The sequence below is a fragment of the Mytilus trossulus genome, chromosome 10 (genome assembly GCF_036588685.1).
Source record: "Mytilus trossulus isolate FHL-02 chromosome 10, PNRI_Mtr1.1.1.hap1, whole genome shotgun sequence".
NCBI classification, from domain to species: Eukaryota; Metazoa; Mollusca; class Bivalvia; order Mytilida; family Mytilidae; genus Mytilus; species Mytilus trossulus.
The window spans coordinates 22,509,845-22,520,374 of NC_086382.1; positions in this window are offsets into that span (position 1 = coordinate 22,509,845).

Genomic DNA, 10,530 nt, shown 5'->3' on the forward strand with positions numbered 1-10,530 from the left:
ATTTGAAATTGTGCTTTGAACAAAATCAGCGATTGGTTATCCTCGCATTTGAATTTTCCTGAGAAAAGGTTTTAGTTCTCAAAGAGGCACAAAAGATACCAGAGGGAGAGTCAAACTCATAGATAGAAAATAAACTGTCAACGCCATGGCTAAAATTAAAAAGACAAACAGACAAATAATAGTACAGAAGACACAACATAGAAAAATAATAACTAAGCTACACGAACCCTACCAAAAAATATGACTTTATTCTTACAAAAAAATTGTGGTATCAGGCTACACAAGACGGGATACATATATAACGGGGATAGCATACCCTCTCGACAAACCCAGTCTAGCTTGTCGTAGTTCGTGTTAATGGGAAAAGAGATGACCTGAAACCAGACACATCTTTCTGGATGCAATGGTGATACAAATGACGAACGTTTGAACGCATGTTGATGCATAAACTACTTTTTTTGTATGTTTTTGTACTAAAAAGCATTCAAATGTTATATTAAGTACCGCAAAATCCGAAACCGTTTCCAGTGACTTTTCGATTGAAAATACTGTCTCAATTTCGTCGACCAATAACAAGAACACAGACACTAATTAAATGAGCAGTTTAATGTCTGATTTATTCTTTCCAAGCAATTCCTATTTGCCAGATCAAATTAATAGCAATAAGTACTTCGACGGGAAATCTGTAACGTCATCAATATTGACAAAATACATCGTATATAAGAAAATAAAAGTTGAAATACGGTATAAAAATTAATGTATGTGTATAACGATTGGTTTCTATCTTTACTTGAATTGTCATATTCATTTAAATAGGGATAATACAATGACCTGTTCTGCATTGACCCTAGTAAAGAAAGAGTTATTGGAAAATGTCTTTGAAATCAAAATGTTAAAAAGTAGATAAAAAATAGATATTAAAATTAAATTATTTGTCTGTCCCACATATTTGGTTTATTTCCAGAAATGTTGTAAGAGAGCAACAATCAAACAATCTTACAACAATCTCCTATTCAGAATGAGACATTGTCCGACATTGTAACAACAATTATTTTGACTCTAGTTTGGATTATGTTTGCGTTTTATTGCTTTTTTTATATAGGTTCAGAGATCAAACGTTTTGTTCGTTTAACATATATTATAAAAAGGAATCATGTTTTAAGTCAATTAATCTTGATTAATGGTCACATAAAACGTAATGATTTGAAATAAATACTTTATTGCAGCAAGGAGTTGATATGCCATAGCAACGAAAACATATGTACAACATTACAAATGATAAACAACAGAGAGCAATACACAATAAGTACAATAAGAAAAGAAACAACATTAAGTAATACTATCTGATCTGGTTAAACATGCAAGTTTCATGTATTTAACACAATTTCTTTATAAGTAAAACAGACGTTAGTTTAATCAAATACTGTAATTGAGTAGTGCTCGGCGAAGAACAATAACCTTTTGGCAAATACTCAAACCTATTTGATCTATTGGCAGAGCATACTAATAAAAAGTGGTTTTCGTATTACAACATTAAACGTAATTCTCTAGTCATATCGGTACAACTCCTAGTTTAAAAGTTCAGTTTTAGTGTTACACTGCAATTTAGTTAAAATATATACAGTATTCTAAATAATATTAAACCCAAATTCTAACATAACTTTTAAGTTTTTCGCTCCTTTTTACTGATACTATTATCTTTTTATATACTGATCTCTTAATTCTATTCAGAAATACATCGATAACTATATTAATATGTATTTCTGACTGTCGATACCATATATTATTTAGTCCACAATCAAATAATTCATTAAAATATTCAACAAGTAATATAAGTTTTTTAAATGTTATTAATAAATAGGTAGTCATCAAAGTATCTTTGTGCAACATCGATGGTATCTAAAAAAAAAGACACAAAAATACCGATATAATCTGAGGAAAATATATAATTAAAAAAGTAAATTACTTAATATTTTTTTTTGTTTACAGAAACCTTTCGGTATCTAATACAAAAAGGATGTGTTTTAGTATAGTACAAATGATATTAACTGACGAAAAGTTACAATACAAATGATACAATTAGTATGATAGTGGACATACGTGAGCTAATTAAAAATTTTCTAGAATTATTTTAATCGTGTATAATTAGAATGAACAGCTTGGAGTTTGTATGCTGATGATGAACGGACAAACGAACATAAATACCCATGATTTACTCTGCATTAAATTTCATTATCTTGTATTAAAATTAGTTTAACGTATAACAAATAAAAAAGGTTAAAAAATGTATGTAGAAGTATAAGTATGTTTTAAAGGAGGATCGTCTGATTGCAAGATCATCCGATATGGAAAGAAAACCAGAAAATTACATTGTGTTTATGTCGGTTATTGAGAGACAGATGTTCTACACACTGTTGTTTCAAAATAATGATTCGCGTAGAATACACAATTAAGTGTCCCAAAAGAGCCAGGGGTCTAGATATCAATATATGAGAGCAGAATAATTAAGTTCACTTTCGGTAAGACAATGTCCAGAACTAGTAAAATAAACATGTTATCGGATGTTGTTTGATATATATCAGTCCCTCGACACAACAAAATTATTTTACTCGTTCGCTGCGCTGCTCTCTTTCCAATTAATTTCTTAATTTCTTATAACTGCAAAAGGTATTTTTATCAAAGTGCTACTGATAACAAAAACTATTTACATTTTTTTAAATTCGGACTATACTAAACGAAAAACATTTTCCATAATTTGCTGTCTTAAGGAGGTTTACTACTCAGTTTTTTGACATTTTTTCAGATTTTCGGAATCCTCTGGTTTAATCCATCAAAGTGCCTCTAAATTTTTTGCCCACTTACCCCCTTTCTGCACTTCATATTTTTATTCCATTAAATAAAAAAAGCCTTTTTTGAAAATCTTATAAAATCCTTGTTATTTTTTCATAGTTTTTTAAAAGAAATAGTGGCCAAGAATGAAAAGTCTAGAGAAAATTAATTCCCGCCAAATTTTCAATGGCCTCTAGCTTAAAAAACAAGCACGCTGATCCATAATTTTTTTCATCGTTTTTTCTTTTTTCTTTTTAGGGGCACCTATTTATAACAATCGTTTGAAATCCTTGTTATTTTGAAACTGATTAGCAAACCTCCTTAAAAAACTTCCACAAACATATTGTATTATTTACACCATAGATGTGTTTGGGAATTACATCTAAAATATAATTTTGGTTCCTGAACTCAGGCATACATTGTCAATTCAATCAACGATAAGCACTTTTACAGTTACGCATATGAAAGTTAATGGAAAAGTTTAACCGTGTTCCTTCACATGTTTTTACACTTTTCTTGTATTGACTTCTCCAAGTACGCATAAGACCAAAATATAGGAGAAAACATTTTATAAAGGCAGTTGTAGGTATTACCTAAAGGTATAATCTGGTGCAACAAAATTGGTACCGTTGATTTTATTACAAAGGTTATTTTACCACTTTTGTTTGTACACTTTACAAAATTAATCAGTTTTGAACATGATAAACCATATACTTAGTTAACAGGAATTTATGTTCATTTAATATCAGTATAATAATATTTTATACACGTATTTTTATAGACTTGCAGCTAATTATAGTCTGACAATAAATACCTTTGAGCCCATTCCAGTATCCTTTAATCAATCTGTTTCAGCCCCTTGTCGGTCCTATAATTGTGCTTACTGAAAAATAAATAAACTATTCATTAAAATTCATATAACATTACTATTTTGTTATATTTTTTAAACCTTAAGGAAGTTCGCTCCTCTTGTTTTTAAATTTGAGCCAGATGTTCGGAATCATCTGGTTTTATCCTTGCAGTGCCATTTAATATATTCCCCGCTAACCCCCGCTTGTTTAGAGAAATAAGGTGCTAATATAAAATGCATGTAAAGTCTAGAGATAATTTTTACCCGCCAAATGTTCAATGGCTGATATCTCGAAAACAAGCACTGGATCCTTTATTCATATTCTATCAATCTATAATAGTCTTTTAAAGGTGTAATACCACCAAATCATGGTACGCCACATCCGGTTGCATACGAAAGTAGGCCTAAAAAAATATTCCCTTGAATTTGACAGTTGTAGAAAATTAACCCTGCATTTCAATGCACTTAAATTTTTCTGAGTCGTAAATATGTATGTTGGATGTCTGAATGCATCATTCTTTTTTTATTTGATCGTCTTATAAAATATTCTGGAACGTTAAGGTTACATAGTTACCAAAGCAAGTAACCAGTAAATACAAGTGTAAAAATTGGGTTGTTTACTTCCGGTGATGATTATTTTCTTATATGCAATGAAATGTAGTGTGAAATTTTCACTGTATCACTGGAAAGGATTAAACTTTACACATGCAAAGTATTTCTTTGGTTGAAATAAAGGTAAATACTGTACAATTTTTTTAAAAGTGTCAATTTAACAAAGACTAATAGGGAAAAATCAATGGTGGTATTACACCTATTTAGGGAAACCATATGTGCACTCGTGACCTTTTTGTACTTTCATTTTTAAAAGTTATAAATAAACCAGTTCATACATTGTAAACATGGACAATTCGGCATGGATTTAGACACAGAAAGCACGTTTGAGGTAAAATTGCCTTGAAATGGGGGTTTACGGGTGTTTTCTAAGTCAAATGGGTGGACAGACAAAGCTGTATTTAGTTTACTGTGTTAAATTTTAAATTACCCTTACAGTTTTGTTTATACAACATGTGAATTTTTTATTTCAGTGTTAATCATGTTCTGAAGAGCATTCTGTTGACAAATCTTATATGTGAATTGGTCTACAGATGACACTTCAGCATTAAAGTAAGTATCAACTGTCATCATGTTTTTTGTTGGGTTTTTTGGCCGCAAAAGTTTACAATTTGCCATTGTGTCGTCTACATTTTGCACAGACAATAAATCATCTTAACACATATTTGCCCTGGATTTATACGCATCAGATACCAGTCTCACATACTTAAACTTTATAATTCTTACCAACTATTTTTTGTACCAGCATTCCAAGGGACATAACCCTTTTTAAAACATTTTGAGGTATTTTTGTATTACTCTTTTCCCCATTTTTTAATGTAAAATACAAGAAAGTTGACTCTTTGTATAAATCTATTAGAAATATACTGTTATGAGTAAATAAAAAGACCTTGATACCAGTAACAATAAATGATTGACTGAAAGGGAACCGTTATTTGTCACACTAGGCGAACAGACCAAAAACTCGAGTTACACATAAGGGCTTATAGAAACTTCCGTATAGACTGTTAACATTTATAGAGACAGTTCTTTCAGCTAAAACACTTTAATTATTGATTTAACATTATATTTATTTAATTTTTGTGGGTAAATAATCACATTTTTTTATTTTTTAGACAAAAGATATCAAGTTTTCATGAAAAAGGAAGGAAGGAGGAAAAATGGACCAAAACAGACCAAAACAGACCTTCAAATGAACTCTAAAAGGTGCAATAAAATTGTTTATCATCTTAAAGTTGTCTTTTGTATTCTATTTAATTGTTTGAATGCATAGATCATGAGTTTATGATAGATAGTAATCAACACTGCATTTTATAATGATACACTGAAATGAGGATTTTTCGAAGAAATTAGACTGAAATTGCCGTAGGATATGGCCTTACATTATAGTGATTTTCTCTGAAACTATAGCTCTGACTGAGACAAAACTTGACAGTTATGCTTGAAATAACTTGCAATTGGAGGGGAAAAAATTACATTAAGTTTATTTGATATTTAGGTGTTCTTTAAATGGCTTGTTATTTTGAAACAGATTAGCAAACATCCTTAAGGTGGTACCTAACACTACAGGGAGATAACTCTGTAAAATCAGCTAAACGTTTTAATTATGTTGTGTTGTAAAGGGAATATTAAGCTTCTCAATGATCAAAATTGGTGTTTGTCAAACAGCTATATAACCAGTGTAATTTTTCTGATAAAATGGTTGGTTCAAAATATTTGAAATTTTTATATTTTTGTCAAAGGGTCAAAGTAAATACTTTGTCAAAATTTTATGAAAATTTTCACTTTTAATTTTAGTGAAAGTGTTGGGTACCACCTTAAAAAGAAATATGTAGATTTGTTTTCTCCATCTCGTTGATGGAATATTGAGGATTAAAATCTGGTTATCTGAGAATGTTCCCATAACATCACGTTTTGTTTTTAATTTTTTTTTTAATAAAGAAATTATAAATTCTTATTGAGCTTAATGTTTCATTCTTACATGAAATGCAAAATGAAAAAAAAAGTCTCAAAGAAACGAGTTGGACTTAATCCGCCATCAAATTATGGGTAGTTGTAATCAGGGGTTAAATAGAACATACAATAAATTGTATTAAAAAAAATTCCAACACATGCTTGGTCCAGAGCTGATCAATGTATTTTACTAAATCACCGCGTCTTGGGGTTCAAATATGTCCTATCATCGGTTATACGGCCATAAAAATCAACAACACTTAATGAACGAACTGGTATACCATATTGCCTTTTTGACCAAATTCATGTTAAAAAATCATGTAGATCTCAACTGTCCACTACAAAATATACAAGACAAGTTAAACTTGTGATATCTTTTCACGAACAAAATATATTTTGCTTATTTTTAGCTTTTCTTTCTACGAATCTACCTCATGACGTCACTTTATTAAATGATATTACATCACATTGTCTTAAAAACCAAAATTATTACATGAATATGAATTTATATTTTTTGAATGTTTATTTTTCGAATATTCATTATTTACAATATCAATAAAAAGTACTAAAAAGTATATTTAGATAAAAATATCATCAACTAGTTTGCCTGTGGACAGTAATACCCGTCAAATTTTGTTTGGTAATCAGAATGCTCGCCAAGGAAATAAGACCTCACGTTCGGCATTTGGACAAGCAAACTGGTATATATTTTTAAATTTCTGCAAATGTCTGGACCATATAAGCTAACATAATGTACATTCTCTGTTCATCGATTTGGGGGTATCTTAAACAGGTTATCATTTGAAGAATATTTTCGTTAGAGAATGTACCCATTGTGTGTTTATTAGACTATAAAAAAAAGTATTAATAATTTACGGGGTAAATAAAAAAATTAATCCTGGTATCTATGATGAGTTTATTTACAACCTCTGGGTCGATGCCACAGCTGGTGAAGATTTAATTTCCAGAGGGTATCACCAGCCCAGTAGTCAGTACTTCTGTGCTGACATGAATTATCATTGATATGGTCATATTTATAAATTACCTTTTAACAAAACTTTTGAATTTTTGAAATACTTAGGCTTTTCTATTTCAGGAATAGATTACCTTAGCTGTATTTGGCTAAACTTTTAGGAACTTTGGTCCTCAATGCTCTTCAACTTAGTACTTTATTTTGCCTTTTTAACTTTTTTGGATTCGAGCGTCACTGATGAGTCTTTTGTAGACGAAACGCGCGTCTGGCGTAAATACACAATTTAATCCTGGTATCTATGATGAGTTTATTTACTATTATGCTTATTTTCTTGAAGTTTAAGTCCAAGAAGTTCATAATTCCCAGATAACAAAATCTAAGATTTAGCATCGACAGCTTGACAGTTATGAAATGTACAAACGCCTATTTTTATAAAAATTTAGATTTTATTCAAGTCATAAGAAACCTCAAATAAAAAAAAATAATGCATATGATTTTTATAACTCAATGGATAGTTTTCATTATAAAACTTATGTACATATACTTTTTTTTAAAGAAAATTCTCTATTTTTTTTCATATTTAGAAGAAGTTTACTTTATTTGAATAGCTTCCTTCCAGCAAGCAATTCCCCCGACATATTTTCCGTATGCAAGGTGACCTCAGTGTGACCCATCTCGTAAAAATCCGGTGACCACAATACGCATGGATGTCCTTAAAATAAACTGTTATCTGAATTTACATGTTAAACACGTGCTCAATTTCCATGCTTTTTTGTTTATTTTTCGTCAATTGTTGACAAACAGGTAACAATCGTTAAACTTCGGCTTCAATACACGAACTTTAATTACCTGCCATATTTTCACAACAACACTGACCGATTGAAAATAAAATTGATAATTATACGAAATTTGCACGAAAAAAATGATAAATTCGAGCACAGAAGACTAAGTTTATGATGTTTGTATGCATTGGTTCAAGAATTGGAAGAACAATATTTTTCACCGGTCACTCGTTTCTTATGAATTTAACTTGTAAGGCAAAAATTCGGATAAGGAATGATTACCCCAATTTATGACAAAGTTCATGATTTGCTATAAAAAAAAAAACACATCATTTATGGGGAAATAAAATTACAAGGCAAGATAAGAACAACGACAATTATTAATGCCTCATCGTTTTCTTGGTTTATGACTAATGTTCCTGTTACTTTTTCTCTATTTTTCTTTCTTAAAATGTTTCTTTCTTTGGATAACATTTACTATACTTCATTACAAAAAGGGGTAAATACCATAGTCTGACAAAAATTTGGAAGTCTTCTTAATTGGGCGATTATTACGGTGCAAATATGTTAAATAAGTTTGCTTAGTGAATTTGTCAAATACATGACATCATAGATTTTAACTGTTTTATAAATGAGTCGGGGGCTATTTCGACCGTTGGTGTAGTACTTTTGGCCGTAATCAATATTGTATATTATGTTTTAAAAAAACGGTCGACCACCAGATGTGGTATAAATAAATGCTAACTATATATATAGTTGAATACCTCTATTAGCTTATTATTAAATGGTTATAAATAAAGAATAAAAAATATGCGGTATGAATATGTATGTGATCAGTTATGCTATTAACGAGACTCTCTAAATGCATAATGATTTATCCAAAAGTTTTACAGCATCTTTGCACCTGTCCCAAGTCAGGAGCCTATGGCCTTTGTTATTCTTGTGTGTTTTTTTTAATTTTAGTTCATTTATATGTTTTGGAGTTTAGTATTTTAGCATTTTCACTGAACTAGTACATATAGGGTTTATGTATTAGAGGTCAGCTGAGGCCCACCACCGGATGCGGGATTTTATCGCTGCGTTGAAAACCCTGTGGTGGCTTGCAGCTGTTATCTTTTTTTCGGACGGGTTGTTGATTCTTTGACATATTCCTCATTTTCATTCTCAATTTTATAATTCCACAAGGGTAAGTCCATTATCTGAAAATTAGACGGTAGACTTTATCAACCAACAGAACAAACAGAAAAGATCTGTCATATTCTTGACTAAGTACATGTTGTTTTAACCTGTATAATGGGTTTAATCTGGGACTATATCCTATTATTTGTAATGTGATGCATAATATTATTTTAAATAATGACGATTTCTCGGATATACATGTAGCTATGAGCAATGAGCTGAATCTTTCCGACGCTACTCTAGTTTGTATTTATATTTATTTCAGTATAATTTGAAGAAATATTTTGGTGCAGAATTAATTTGAATTCAACCACAGCAAAAAAAGTCAGTGAAAAGGATTCGTATGGTATATGGTATATTTTGTGAACGCATTGTTTTTAATGATAACGTTACTCCATAATTAAATGTTTAATTTACCACTGAATATGCATTTTTTTTTTAATATTCAAACAAAACCTAATGAATACAACTATAAATTTACCATTTAAATGGAGAAACACTCGAAAAGTCTTCTTAATATCTAATGCTTGAATTAAAAAAAGAATCAATTTTGTAACATCTGAACAATAGGTTAAAGGATGTCGCTTCTTGACACCTTCCATTTTTCAAAACAGAAAATATCAATTGGTTGGAACGCTCAAAAAGGAGACATTCAGCTGATTTTGCAATTTGCTTCCATTCTGATCCGTGAATGGTAAATTTGTTCTTCAAATTCATAATAATAATAAACATACGTGAGCAAGCTTCATTCGCAATTCTTTTTCTGAAGGACTTTGATTTCAGTGCAGAAAAATTGTTCACCCGGATACGGAAACCATCTAGTGTTATGCATATTATCTCACTCCAGTCGATGTTGCCTATACCAATAGCAAATACTTTTACTCCACTATCTCGTAGTCTCTTTGCTGCCTCGCAAGTTTTTGTTTTATTTTGAGATCTACCATCTGTCATCACAATCGCAATTTTTGGAATTCCAGGTCTTGCTCCTGTCAAAAATATTTTGAGAATAAATTCGCATTTACTATCATAGTGAAATGAAATGTTTTTTTATAAAAATGTTTTAAAATGTCATTATTTATAGTTCTTGCAGTAAATTTAATTTATGTTTATCACTTTGCACAAAGTTCTGTATTTATTAGTAGAAGCAAAATGTCGGAACGGTATTTAATTTACCGACCAGCCGTTAAGATCGGTTCAAATCAGTCTGGTCTTTTAGCTTAAATTATTGTATACATTATTACATGGTTTCTAAGGAATTTTACGGAAGAAATAAAATACATACTTCATTTTTTTATATATATTTATTATATATATAATTGACAAATCTGACATGAATTGTCTTACAGTAAATC